At 40.8% G+C, this 15,255-nt stretch overlaps 1 protein-coding gene across 4 annotated transcripts in view; it reads right to left on the bottom strand.

Moving 5' to 3' along the window:
- Positions 1–15,255, bottom strand: part of PSPH (phosphoserine phosphatase) — a 55,277-nt gene that overhangs the window by 11,878 nt on the left and 28,144 nt on the right. For 2 of the 4 annotated variants that reach the window (XM_042971301.1, XM_015536169.2), the window contains exons 2-3: positions 7,949–8,077; positions 4,950–5,080 (exon numbers count right to left, since the gene is read on the bottom strand). The gene's annotated coding sequence lies outside the window, so the exon portion shown is untranslated. The remainder of the gene's footprint in view (positions 1–4,949; positions 5,081–7,948; positions 8,078–15,255) is intronic. The other 2 variants (XM_042971300.1, XM_042971299.1) reach the window with 2 other exon arrangements.

The following is a 15,255-nucleotide window of genomic DNA, read 5'->3' as shown; positions in this document are numbered from 1 at the left end:
ATTGTGAATTACATACCCGCAACTATTTAACTTTTTATTGTGCAGAATGTCAAACAAATACAAAAATAGAGAAAATGAATACATGAATTCCATGTATGCATCATCCTGCCTCAACAATCATAGCAAATCATGCCTCATCAACAACCCCACTAACAAGGGTTCTGTACCCCAATTCCAACATGGGTGCGTTCCCACACATTGAAGCAATTCTTAGACACCAGCATGGTGTCTCCTATAATTCAACTCTATTCTGACTTTATCCCACAGATAGCGTCAAATCCCATAGGTTCAGTCCCATAAGACTGAACCTTCCCCACCACACACACACACACACACACTTAAGACCCCAATGCCAAGTACAGGTTGTCACCCATGCTTCTGACCAACTGCTACACACTGGAGGTTCCAACAATCCCCTCTTTGGGTTTGATTAATTTGCTACAGTGGCTCAGAGAACTCAGAGAAATATTTTATTCACTAGCTCACCAGTGTATTATAAAAGGGTAGAACTCAGATGGAAGCGATGCACAGGACAGGGTTTGTGGGAAGAAGCACAGAGCTTCCATGCCCTCTCTGAACATCCCATTCTCCCTGCATCTCCATGTGTTCACCAATCCAACCCAGAAGCTTTCAGAACTCCATCCTTTGGGTTTTTATTTGTTGTGAAGTCATGACTGATTAAATCACTGGCCGTTGATGACTGAGCTAGATCACCAGCCCTTCTCCCCTCCTTGGAGGTCAGGAGGGTGGGACTCAAAGTTCCAACTCTCCAGTCACCAAGGTTGGCTCTGATAGCAAATAGCCCCATCCTTAGGTGAGGTCCAAAATTCACCTCATTAACACAGGAAGAAATACCAGACTAAAAGTCACCTCACTAACATAAGAAGAAACACCTTTATCACTCTCATCACAGGAAATTCCAAGGGTTTTAAGAGCTGGGAGCCAGAGATGAGGACAAGAGCAAATATGTTTCTTATTATAAATCATAATATCACGCCCAAACACTTCCACCTTCCCTCATTATCTCAAAGCACATCATATCATTTCATCCAAAATATTACAGTGTATATTTCTAAAAGGTAAAGACTTTTTTTTAACATGGCTATTACATTTTAATTTTAAGTATACTACTGTACCTGACTGTACCCAGGTTTGGCTTCTGAGGAATCTAGAATCAAATCAAGTTAAGACTTAATCAAATCAGACCTAATGATGCCCTTGCTAATCCAGTCCCCATAATTAGCATATAAATTAACCTAATGTCTCTCTTATTCAATTAATTTATGCCCTTCATGATTTGGATCCTATCTATTTCACCAATCTATTCCCCATTGCTTTTCTCTCCCAAGAAATACATACACACACAAACATATACACACAACTTATGCTCAAGGTATACAGAAGATGTCTTGTTCCTTAAATGTCAGTTTTTTAAACCTCTATGCCTTTGCAAATGCCAATCCCTCTGTCTGAAATCACCTAAGTCCTCATGTCCAGTGGGCAAATTCCTATTTATTATTCAAGATGCAGATTAAATAACCTTCCCTATACTACACTATCTCCTTCCTATTCCTTCAGAGAATTAATTAATTAGTCACTCCCATTTCTCTCCTAGGATGGGAGTTCCTTCAGGGTAAGGACCTTGACTGAATTATCTTTCATCTCTGTTTCCAGGACCCACCAGGTGTAAAATAAATATTTCATGAATTAAATAGAGTTGAATCTAAGAAGTTATTGAGTACTCAGCAAGAATTGAGTAGATTATTATCCTCAATAAAACTATCCCAACTTAGAGTGCTATCAGCCTAAAATTAAAATCCTTGAGGTGACTGGGTGGCTCTGTCAGTTATGTGTCTGACTCTTGATTTTGGCTCAGATCATGATCCACGGTTTGTGAGATCAAGCCCTAAGTCATATTCTGCACAGAGCTTGCTTGGGATTCTCTTTCTCCTTTCTTTTTCTCTCTCTGCTTCTCCCCTGCTCATGCTTGCTCAATCTCTCTCTCTCTCTCTCTCTCTCTCTCTCTCAATAAATAAATAAACTTAAAAAAATTAAATTAGGGGCACCTGGGTAGCTCAGTTAGTTGAGCATCCAGCTCTTTTTTTTTTTTTTATAATTTTTTTAAACGTTTGTCTCTTATTATTGAGAGACAGAGACAAAGCACAAGCAGGGATGGGGCGGAGAAAGAGGGGGACACAGAATCCAAAGCAGGCTCCAGGCTCTGAGTTGTCAGCACAGAGCCCAATGCGGGGCTCGAACTCACAAACCGCAAGATCATGACCTAAGCCAAAGTCCAACGCTTAACCAACTGAGCCACCCAGGTGCCCCGCGTCCAGCTCTTGATTTTGGCTCAGGTCATAATCTCCAAGTTCATGAATTTGAGCCCCACATCGGAGCCTGCTTGGGATTCTCTTTCTCCCTCTCCCTGTGCCCCTCCCCCATTCTCACTCTCTTAAAGTAAATAAAAACTTTATAAAAATTAAATCAAATCAAATCAAATCAAATCAAAATCCTTAACCAGCAATGATGACTATACTCTAACCAATAGAACAGAATGGACATCGTATATTCTGAAGCTGGAAGAAACCTCAAAGCCATCATCTGGGTCAGATCCCATGCCTTTCTGCAAGAACGATATTAATGTGTCCATTTCACAAATTAACAACTAGAGGTGTAAGATACTTAAATGCTTTACCCAAGGTCACACAGCTCCCAAGTGATGGCTAAAAAAACTAAAACTTGGATCTCAAATGCACAGAAACAACATAAAAGGTGGTGAATAAATAAGAGGTGGATAAATTGAGAAGCAGAGAAATTAAGCAGAACTAAGTAAGGTTAAACATTTGATAAGAACCTATGTGGATTCAGGAAATGTCAGAGATTTTCATCAAGAATTCAGACCAAAGTTCTGCTAGCTGGACAACACAATGGGTAATGGTTCATTAACAGTGAAAGAAGAAAGTCTGCACATTCTTTGGGAGGCCAGTAGATAGAAACAGGTTTCATAAATCATCAAATTTCCACCAACCCGGGAACATCAAGGAGCTTCATATCCCACTCTCTCTGTGGCTCAGTAACCACTCATTTGGCTCTGGTCCAGAGGGAATCGATGCAATTCATATCACATGGCTAGGCAGGCTCATTATACAAGCCTAGAAGACAGAAGTCTATCAGCAGAGGAGTGGTAGTTAATGCAGTGCAATCCCACCGAGCATAAGAGAACCAATCACATGCAAATAGAGGGAAAGCGAGGAACAGACAAATAACATAAGAAGAGCTAAAAGGAGATAAATGGGACAGGCCAAAGAACCTTTTAAGACTGTGCATGAGGCAGTACAATGTCACTAAGAACAGGCAATACTCCTAAGAATGACTGACTGGCTCCTGAAGGCTCAAAACCTGTACGACCAAAGCCAGTCCACACTACCACCCTGTGCCTAAGCCTATGACCTGAGAAGTACACAATGGGCACCATGTTCAAGAGGCTACCAGTCTCACTGAGATGATCAGACAAATCATTATTGTTCGTGTTTGAAAAGTCAGTGACTTGAGCCTCTTCTTGACCACTGATAATAGCAATAGCTTCAGCCAGACCATCAGCCTCAGATATGAAAGGAAACACACATTTCCTCAAACAAAGTAAGGACTGATTTCCATATCCCCAGATGAACACTAGTCCTGACTTACGACTCAGAAGCGCCGAAAACTGCTTCCTGGATTGTACTGTGTACCAAAGACAAAGAAAATAGGATGTTTGAGACAAAAGTCACATTGAATTTACTTGGAAGGCTGATTCTTTCTCCACGCCCTCCCTAGAAGACACAGCTGGATTATATAACCTTAACTTTGCCCCACAGAATGCTCATGTCAGGGGATATGCCCTCCAACCCCTAGGATTACACAGATTTGGCTCCCTACTTAGACCTTAGAACAAATGGCCAGCACTGTAAAATGCCCTGCCTCCTTGTTCACTTCTGGCTGCCTGTTTTTTCATGGTCTCCACCAGGAGTGGCTCACAATTCACACTTATTCAAATTTCTCATAGCTAGAGGGAGGAAAAATCTGCTAAGTTAAGGTGCTTCAAAGTAAATTGTGTACATTAGAATTTTACACACAAAAAAATCATTGCTAGAGAATGAACTCTGGATCCCTCACATCTGGCCTTTGTGGGGAGGGGAACAGCGCTGGAGGTGGAAGAAATCCTAGCAGAAGGGTATGTGCTTTGACATGGCAGCTCCCAGGCCCAGTCCTGAGCAATGAACCACTGCCCTTCTGCGGGTCAGAACAGGTCTCCTGTCCGCCTGACCCCCAGCTGGTCCATCTTGGGGAAACATGGGGCCAATGGTAAAGAAGCCTCTGCTGACAACCCCTTCTCACCCCCAGCTCCAAAAGTACAAAAGTATGTTTTCCTTCAGGGCCAGCCTTAGGAGCTCTGATTTTGGATAAGAGGGAAAAACCTCTCCACAAAAACTGTTTGAACTTCTTCATCTATGTATCCCATGAGAGGCACCCAAGATCACCTTCACCAACTTACTCTTTTGTTAGGATTGACCTCTTACCTTCACTTGTGTAAGAACAAATACAAGTTGGTACAGAGGTTACGGAGGTCAAGCACATCCAAGAGAACAAAACTTACTAGGCTTAAATGGATGTCACTTTTGGTAAGAGGGGTGAGTCTGTTTCAGGCCCTCTGGGCACTGCAACAATGCACCAATGGAGCCTGAGAAGCTTCTGGATCAGTGAAGAGTCAAAGGCCCTCCAGTAACTAAGCGTAGGGTTTCTGGCCAATGCATTTATGATTAAAAAAAAAAAAAAAAGGAACTGCTGTTCTGGGGAACCTGAGATTTTATGTACCCCACATACATTACAGTGCACAATTTTATTCCGGTGAAGAGGAAACTGATCACTGATAAACAAATTAACAGCAACAAAAAACAAATCAGACTCACGTTTCTCCAGTGCTGGATTCCTAGGAAATGACACTCTTCTCTTCCTGCTTCTTTACTGAATAAAAATGCAGCATAAAGTTTTGACTACAAATTTCTTTATGAGATCTTGGGAGTTCTGCAAGAGCAAGAGCCTAGAAAGAAAGAAGAAGGAAATGAACATCAAGGTTCAGACTCAAAGAAGAAAGAAACTGTCTAGCTTCACTCTCCCAGCTGGTAGGACTGGTACAAAGACAGGTCAGATGCAAAGTTCCCTAAGACTGCTTCCCTTGCAAGACCCTGGACTTCTGCCTCCTTTCAGGACTGCAGAGGAGTACACACACTTTTCTCTGGCTTTGATTCTGCAAAAGCTTCAGGTCTGACAGGAAATCACCTACACCAGATCAGCAGAACACAGAGGCAAGGGAAGAAAAGAGGATCTACTGAGAGAACAAAATGCAAAGACAGGGAAGCTGACTTAGGTACATTAACAGACTACAAAACAGACCCAGCTGTCTTCAAAACGAAGAAACAAAGTCTCCAATATTCCAAGAACAGTCACAGAAGAGTCTGGCTACCCAATAACAAGGGAACAAAGTCAGCAATTTTGAATTAAATTCCTCATAATCAAAACTGTAAATAGAAGCATCTCGGTTGAGCATCCGACTCTCGATTTTGGCTCTGGTCATGATCTCAGTTTGTAGGATGGAGCCCCCGAGTCAGGTTCTGCACTGTCTCTCTCTCTGCCCCTCCCCCATTCTCATGCGCACACGCTTGCACACACTCTCTCTCAAAATAAATAAACATTAAAAAAATAACCTCATCATTTTTTAAAAAGTAGACAACAATGCTAAATCTCAGAAGAAAAAAAAAAGATAAAAGAAATAAGATGAGTCAAGAAAAAGCAAAGAGATTGAAAGGGAAGGCTCAAAATACAGAAGGCTCAAAATACAGTCCTTACTGAACTCAAAAAAGGTTGTGTACCCTTTCTCTCATCCAAGTTTTTTAGTTAATTTCAAAAACGAAAATGAATGTGGCTTCCATCATGCCCCAGCCTCTCCCTTACTCTAAGGAAAGACAGCTGCCACATTGGTGGGGGCCTATGGTGAGGCCTGTGTGGCAGAACTTAAGGGGCCCCCAGCAAACAGCCAGAAAGGAACTGAGGCCCTCAGTCCGACAACCCTCAAGGAACTGAATCCTGCCAACAACTATGTGAGCAGGCTAGGAAGCAGATCTTCTCCAATACACCATTAGGTGAGTTCACCTTGGCCAACTGTGACCGCTTAAAAAATCCTAAACCAGAACCACCCAGCTAAGCTGCTCCCAGAATTTTAACCCCCAGAAACTGAGAAAATAAATATTTGTTGTTTTAAGCTCCCAAGTTTGGGGGTAATTTGTTATACAGCAATACATAGCTAACACAACAGCTTTGAGGTAGGCAAAACTTTCTTAACACCCCAAAAACATGAATAATGAAAGGAAAACGTGATAGAATGAACTTCATCAAGATTAAAGCTCTTCAAAAGCTTTTTCATGATAGAAAAAAAAAAAAAAAGAAAAGGAAAAGGCAAGCCACAGAATGGGAGAAAATGTTTACAGTACACATATTTGACAAAGCACTTGTACCCAGAATAAAGAACTCTTACAACACAGTAATAACACGAAAAACTTATAATAAAATATGAACAAAATATTTGAATAGACATTCCAAAAAAGAAGGTATGCAGATAAACTCAAAAGGCAAATGACTAAAACAAAAAAGACTGCACACACCAAGTATTGGTGAGGACCTGGAAAAACTGAACTCTCTAATACACTGCTGGCAGGGATAGAAAATGGTACGACCATTTTGGAAAACATTTTGGCAGTTTCTTAAAATAAAGAAACTACCTACCATAAGACTCAGCAATCCCACCCTGGAGATTTATCCAAGAGCAATCAAAGAGCGCTTTATTCGTGAAAGCCCCAAACTAGAGTGTCCATCAACAGATAAATGGATGAACAAATTGTGGTATATCCTTACGATGGAATGCTACTCAGCAACAAAAAGAAAGGAATTAGTGCTGCATGCCAAAAATGGGGATAAATATAAAAACCTTTTATACCAAAAGAAGCCTGACACAAAAGAATATAATTCCATTTATACAAAACACTAGAAAATACAAACAAATGCTACAATGACAAAAATCAGGTCAGTAGGGCTAAGGGTGGGGAGATCTGACTGCAAAATGGTTTTAGGAAATTTTCAGGGGTGACGGAAGTGTTATATTGTGCTGGTGATTAAAAGTGTGTGTGCAATTGTCAAAATTAATCAAAATGTACACTTAAAGGGGGTGCATATTATTGCATTGAATTATATATCAAGAAAACATTAACTTTAAAAATTATTAGGCATGAATCAAATTATCTGAAAACTTAAAACGTCCTGACTACTTTATTTCAGCAACATGAAAGTGATAGCACTATTATTATATTGAAAACCTACCAGGTAGATGTAATAAAATCTAGAAATCTGCATTTTATCATTTTCTTCCCCGATCCTCATTCCAATACCGGTCAGTCAAATATTTCAAGAGTAACTACAATATGCAAGTCACTTATAAAGAAAACATAGTAAATAAGTTTAATGAATGAATGAATGATTTAATTCCCAGCTTGAAGTTGTACCTTTACAACATGTATCTGGTAGGTACTTACTTAAGATTCTAATTCTGATGGGAGAGAAAATGACAAAGTCAAACACTGCAACACTAAATTTCGGAGATTTTCCTAATCTTGTACTGATGACTCTCCTATGCAGGATTGCATCATTCATTCATGCCGTTTGGTAACAGTGACATAAAACAAGGGAAAACTACTCAAAAGTAAATTGAGGAAAAGAAAGTCTTGAAATCCCATGAACCATTTTACCTACGCCGATTAAGAAAAACACACGTAGAATCAGAGGCCCTGGATGTGGAAAAGGAAGGCGGGTAAATCATAAAGTTGGGCACACGGAGAGATAAACACATGCCCAGACTCACCCGGGCGCTGCTGCTCCTTCCTGGGCCGCCGCCACCGCCTCTCTGGCTCCCGCTGCTGTAACCTTCCGACTGCAGGGGGGGCCGAGGGCCGGCTCCGACGTTCAGTCGCCGAGCTCCGAGGGAGGCGACCTGTGCAGACCCGCAGAGCTTTTACCAAACAATCATAAGAGATCTGCTGATAAGCACCTTGGCTTCTGCTAGGCTTTGCATAGGCTTCTCTAAACTGGAGACCCTGGAGATTCAGACTCTGCACAGCGGTGCTGGGGAGAAGCCCTTGGCCCCGCCCCCTGGGAGGGGCTCCCTGAGCCCGCCCCTCCTCACTGCGGGGGCTCAGCGCCTGCGGCCCTAGACTTGCAGCGCGAGGTGGACGTTTTTTCCGCAGAGCCGCGAGCCTCGCCACCTCCACTTTGCGCGGGAGGGGCAAGAGGCTACCTTCGGGGCCCTCCGCGCCGCCGGCGCTTGGGAGGAGGGTTGTGAGAGAAGCCGGGGACCTCTGCGCTAATTTTGCAATTAATGAAATCTCCTTCGGAACCTTTTTTGAATCCGCGTTTGACCTTATGCTCTTGTAGCAATGTAGGTCTCAAGAGAATTTCGGTAACGACTTATATTCGTATTGTGAGTCAACTATATTTCAATTAAAAAACATGTATTATCGGGGCGCCTGGGTGGCTCAGTCGGTTGAGCATCCGACTTCAGCTCAGGTCGTGATCTCGCGGTTCGTGAGTTCGAGCGCCGCGTCCCGCTCTGTGCTGACAGCTCAGAGCCTGGAGCCTGCTTCAGATTCTGTGTCCCCCTCTCTCTCCGCCCCACCCCTGCTTGTGCTCTGTCTCTCTCTCTCTCTCTGTCTTTCAAAAATGAACAAACATAAAAAAAATTTTTTTAAACCAAAAACGTGTATTACCAAAAGCGAAACTACTTATATTCGCAACTAAAATATAAAAAATCGTAACAAAATGAGTCTTTACATTCTTTTTTCCTTGTCATCTTATTTTCTTCTAGGTGTCACTTGCCGAGCTACTTTTAAGTTGACTACAATAAATAAGGGGTGAGCACCTCCAGACATTAACCTTTGGCTCAACCCGCGGGAGCTGGGCAGTGAGGTCCCACCTTAGAACAAACACAGCCTGAAACCTCAGATGCGGACAGTTCTGCAGACTCCTTCCAAGTGGTCACTCAGGCAGAGGGGGCGCTATTGCTGGAGCGGGACACTTGGTCACGGCTTCTCTGCCGGCTGCTACAGAACCTCTCAACACAATTCTATCCAGAAGCAAGAGTGCTGTCTTTGCTCAGTTGTGCCCTTGAAGTTCAGTATTTTCAGATTTCATTTGTAAGAAACATTGTGCCAAAACAGGTTTGGGGCACACCTGGTTTAATTTCTCCCAGATCTGCCAAAGATGGTTCTGATGAAGGATGGGGAGAAGGAATTTTGATGTTTTGAAATATGAGGTAAAAAATGGGGCGCCTGGGTGGCTCAGTCGGTTAAGCATCGGACTTCGGCCGAGGTCATGATCTCACGGTTTGTGGGTTGGCGTGGGGCTCTGTGCTGACAGCCCAGAGCCCGGAGCCTGCTTCAGATTCTGTGTCTCATTCTCTCTCTGGCCCAACCCCACTTGTGCTGTCTCTCTGTGCCTCTCAAAAATAAATAAATGTTGAAATATGAGGTAAAAAAATGATACAATTAATGAGGGAGGGCAAAATAAGGGGGCCTAAAAGAACGATCTAGTCAAGAACCTGTTTATATTTTGTAGTATGTAATTTAGAAATAAGTATAATAAAAGAAACAAGATGTTGAACACCAAATATTTGTTCTGTCTGTCTCTCTCAAAAATAAATACATTTTTAAAAAATTAAAAAAAAAAGGGGGGGGGGGTGCCTGGGTGGCTCAGTGGGTTGGGCGACTGACTTTGGCTCAGGTCATGATCTCCAGGTCCCTGAGTTGGAGCCCCTCGTGGGGCTCCGTGCTGACAGCTCCCAGCCTGGGGCCTGCTACTGATTCCGTGTCTCCCTCTCTCTCTCTCTGTCCCTCCCCTGCTCGCACTCTTTCTTTCTCTCTCTCAAAAATAAATAAACATAAATTAAAAAAAATTTTTTTTTAACACCAAGTATTTGTATACAAGTATAAATGGTAGTTGAGTATTTCTAGGGGAAAAGAAACCCAAGTACAATAATGTAAAAAGGTAGAATTAATTTCTGCTATTATTCATACTTCATAGATGTTTAAAATTAAAGACATTTCAAATAAAATATTTGTACTGAATAAATAAAATCTGTCAGCTATTCACTGTCTCTACCTACCTCACATTCACACCTGTACTAACACTTGTGGTCATGAGGGGGCAGTGTTGTAGACAAAAACCACATTTTTAAAAAAAGAAAAAAAAAAGTCCTGAGGAAGCTAATGGGTGGTCCTAGATACATGCATGTAACAATCATGAAGTAATGTTGCTGGACAAAGCATAACTATACAAATAGATTACATTATGCTTCATTGTTGTTCTTCTGGAATAACGTTAAATAGCACATGTGAACCATTGCATTGTATATGCAATATAATAAAAACATTAGCAAATTATTTGCAAAGTTTTAATTATAATTGGTTAGTAAAAAGCAATTCAGGTAATTCTAGTAGTGTTCCTGAGAGGTTTCCTATAGATCACATTTTTATAAGCTCATATATTGTCTGATGATTAACTATGTTAGAATCATGTACTTTTTAAAAAATAATTCAATGCTACTAAAATAGGCTTCTAAAATAGAGTAAATTGGATCACTCTAGAAACAGTATGATATTGAACATGCACATTTTCTATGACCCAGAAATTCCACCTCAGAAACGTACTCAGAAGAAACTCTTGCACATAAGTAGCAGGAATCACATATAAGAATATTCACAACAATACTGTATGCATACAGACATTGACAGAAACTTAAAAAAGAGAGTATCATTTAATATCATAAGTGATAACTTACAACATAAAATTCAGGAAGGTAGTTACCTCTGGATACAGGAAAGAAAATGAGACTGAGAAGAGATTATAGAGTTACTTAATGGCAGTGAGTATACAGATTTTTATATTTGTGTGTATATATTTTATGAGACACAATATTTTTTATCAACACATTAAATACTGATACATAAAAATATACAAATGTTTTAAAATAATATAAAGAAAATACAATTTAATGTCAACATTAAAAATAACATTCAAAATAAGTCACAGCATGGAAATAGGTCTATGATATGTCCTGTGAATGAAGCAGGTTGCAGAACAATATATATTGTTTGATTCTCATTTCTGAAAGAAGAAAAACCTCTGTGTATGTCAATAGTAATTGTGGGGAGCAATTAATCAAGGAGAGTAAAAGGAGTGAAAAATTTACCTTTCTACTTTATTTGATTTTATAGTAGTTGAGATTAGTTTAAAAACATTTATTAATTTTTTAATGATTTGCAAGTCAATTAAAACTAAATGCTTTAGGAGTGGGGGAAGGGTGAAATAGGTGGAGGTGGCCAAAAGGTACAAACATCCAGTTATAAAATAAATAAGTTATAGGTATGTAATCAAAACAGAAAAAACTCAGGGTTGTTTTTTTGGGTTGTTTTTTTTTTTTCCTTCCTATGTAGGGAAAACCCAATTCTTTCCTCCTGTGTTGTTTTTTACTACTTGCCCTAAACAGTTGACTTCTAGTCATCAAATGCGGAAGTTTTACCCCACACCAAACAATCTCTGCAACACTAGCTGGGCACCCTATAATTTAACTCAATTCTGACACTGTGTTCTCAAAGCATAATATCCCACAGGTTAAGGACTCAGTCCCACAAGGCTGCCCTCCCCCGCCTCCCCCCCCCCCCCCCGCCCCCACACACTTAGATAGGAGCTGCAAGCTCGGGTTATCCTCTGTGCTTCTGACCAATTGGCTATAGAGCAGAGGTTCCAATGCCCGCCATCCACTCCCCCCCACCCCCGCCTCCTTAGGTTTAATTAATTTGCTAAAGCAGCTCACAGAACTCAACACTAACATTTACCAGCTTACTACAGGATACAGATGAACAACCAGATGAAGTGTACATAGTGTAACGAAGTCTGGGAGGGTCCCAAGCACAGGAGCTTCTGTTCCTATAGAGTTGGGTATATCACCCTCCCCGTGTGGATCTGTTCACCAACCTGGAAGCTCTTCAAACCCAGTACTTTGGGGATTTTATGGAGCTTTCATACATAGGCATGATCGATCATTAACACCATTTTCAGCCCTTCTCTCTTCTCAAGAGAATGAGGGACAAGGCTGAAAATTCCAAACTTCGAATCATGGATTTAAAAAGTTCTCATCATAATAAAAAAACTATAACTATGTAATGGTGATGGATATTAACTAGATTTATTCTAGTGATTTCACAATATATACAAATATCAAATCATTATGTTGTACACCAAAACTAATATATGTTATAGTGCAATAAAAAAATAAATAATAAAAATTTAAAATAAATAAATGCCTCATATTACTAAGATAAATGATTAAATATCAAAAAAGTTACCTAGGGGCGCCTGGGTGGCTCAATTGGTTAAGCATCCAACTTCGGCTCAGGTCACGATCTCACAGTTTGTGAGTTCGAGCCCTGTGTCAGGCTCTATGCTGACATCCTGGAGCCTGGAGCCTGCTTCAGATTGTGTCTGCCCCTCCCCTGCTTGCGCTCTGACTCTCTCTTTCTCTCTCAAAAATAAATAAACATTAAAAAAAATTTTTTTTAAGTTATCTGAAGTTTCTAACTAGTCAGCCAATCGTGAAATCCTGTAATCCATCCTCTCAGTTTCCCTTCAACTTAGGGTGACCATGCATTCCTGATTTGAGTAGTGAAATTCATACAGAAACATGCTGAGTAGGTTGCTGGCTTTTACTTTCCTAATATGAAGAGAACAACATTGCTGGCCTAATCCCTTTCTATTTCTTCCAGCCTCTAATATTAATGAGATTAGTGGAGGTACAGCAGTCATCTTGCAGCCACGAAGAAAAACCGAAAGAATGACAACAACCCAGCTATGAAATGATTGCACCATGGTTCCCAATAGCAGCAGCCATCCATCTCTACATTTCTTTTAAAAAATGAATAAACTCCTATTTATTTAAGCCAGTGCAGTTGAGCCCTCTGTTATTTGCAGGTGGAAGGCTAAAAACAGCTGAACAGAGATTTCAGCTGCTGTCCACCACAGAGCAGAGTTTGTCATAAGAATCTTGTCAAAGTAGAGGGGTTTGGTCCACATCTTAAGCCTTCCACTAAAACCCCAGAAGGACCACAGTTTAGAAGTAAACATTATGTCCCAGAACAAAGTATTTGCTCTAAAACTGAGAGGTGAGAATGAAACTAAGGGACCAAGACCTCAGAGGGTTTGTTTGAGAGGTCAGAAGGGAGGAGAGAGTGGGACGGACATGGGTGTTTGGCTCGGTCTGGGGAATTTAGCCCAGAGTGGCTCAGGTTCCAGTATGTCTCCTAGGTGCCTTGTAAAGCCCTCTCAGGGCCTGCTGAGACCTCACAAAGTATAATATCAAGACACCATAAGTACAAGGCAATCGGCCAGTATTTTAATTTCCTGATAGAACGAATGTAAACATTCTTTAGAAAAAAATAATGGAACCTATGTCCCTAAAATATCCAACCCCAAATGTCCAAAATATACAATATAAAATCAAAAATTAAGACTTTCTAAGACACAGGAAAATGTAACCCACAATCAAGGGGGGAAAGGCAATAGAATAGACTCCAAGATAACAGAGATGTTACAATTACCATACAAGGCTTTAAAGCAATGAAGCTAAATATATTCAAAGACCTAAAGGAAAACATTGTCATAATTGGTTGCCTAAATGAAAAACCTCAGGAGGAAATGGAAGCTTTTTAAACAAAAAATATAGGGGCGTCTGGGTGGCTCAGTTAGTTAAGCATCTGACTCTTGATTTCAGCTCAGGCCGTGGTTTCAGGGTTCCTGGGTTTGAGAGTCTGGCTCCATGTGGACAGTGCAGAGCCTGCTTGGAATTCTCTCTGCCCCTTCCTAACTCGCACTCATGCACTCTCTCTCTCTCAAAATAAATAAATAAACTTAAAAAAAAAATGGGGGAGCACCTAGGTGGCTCAGTTGGTTAAGCCTCCAACTTTGGCTCAGGTCATCATCTCACAGTTTGCAGGTTCGAGCCCCACATCAGGCTCTCTGCTCTCAGGAAAGAGCCTACTTCGGATCCTCTGTCTCCCTCTCACTCTCTGCCCCTCCCCCACATGTGCTCTCCCTCTCTCTCAAAAATAAATAAACATCAAAAAATAAAAATAAATTGGGGTGCCTGGGTGGCTCAGTTGGTTAAACGTTCCACTTCAGCTCAGGTCATTATCTCGCAGTTTGTGGGTTCGAGCCCCCAGGTCAGGCTCTGTGCTGACAGCTCAGAGACTGGAGCCTGCTTCTGATTCTGTGTCTCCTTCTCTCTCTGCCCCTCCCCCACTCACACTCTGTCTCTATCTCAAAAATAAATAAATTATAAATAAATAAATAGAAAATATAGAACTGAAAAAGAAAATATACTAAATAAAAATTTACTGGATTTGTTTAACAGTATATAGGAGGCTACAAAGGAAAAGATCAGTGAACTTGCAGATAGATCAATAAAGAACTAAGTCTGGAGGGGGAGGGGTGGGGACGAGGGAACAAAGAAAGAAGAGCAAAGCAAACCCAAAGCAAGCAGAGAAAAGAAATAATAAATATTAGAGCAAAAGTCAATGAAATTAAAAACAAAAAATAGAGGAAATCTATAAAACCAAATCTGGTGTTTGAAAAGATCAATAAAATTGACAAACTTCTAGCAATATTGACCAAAAAGAGAGAGAGAAAGAAAGAAAAAACACAAATTTCCAATGTAGGAATGAAAGATATACCACAGTAGACCTTACAGACATTAAAAAGATGGGAAATATTTGGAACATATTATACACATAAATTCAATTTTGATGAAATGGACCGATTCCTTTGAAAACCACAAGCTACCAAACTCACCCAATAGATAAAATATATCACCTGAATATTCCTATATTAATTTTAAAAATTTAATCTGCAGTCTTGTTTTTTTTAACGTTTATTTATTTTTGAGACAGAGAGAGACAGAGCATGAACGGGGGAGGGTCAGAGAGAGAGGGAGACACAGAATCTGAAACAGGCTCCAGGCTCTGAACTGGCAGCACAGAGCCTGATGTGGGGCTCGAACTCACAGACTGTGAGATCATGACCTGAGCCGAAGCTGGACGCTTAACCAACTGAGCCACCCAGGAG

This window comes from Panthera tigris, chromosome E3 (genome assembly GCF_018350195.1).
Source record: "Panthera tigris isolate Pti1 chromosome E3, P.tigris_Pti1_mat1.1, whole genome shotgun sequence".
NCBI lineage: Eukaryota > Metazoa > Chordata > Mammalia > Carnivora > Felidae > Panthera > Panthera tigris.
The sequence above is the reverse complement of the archived record's forward strand: the minus strand, read 5'-3'. Positions and strand labels throughout refer to the sequence as shown.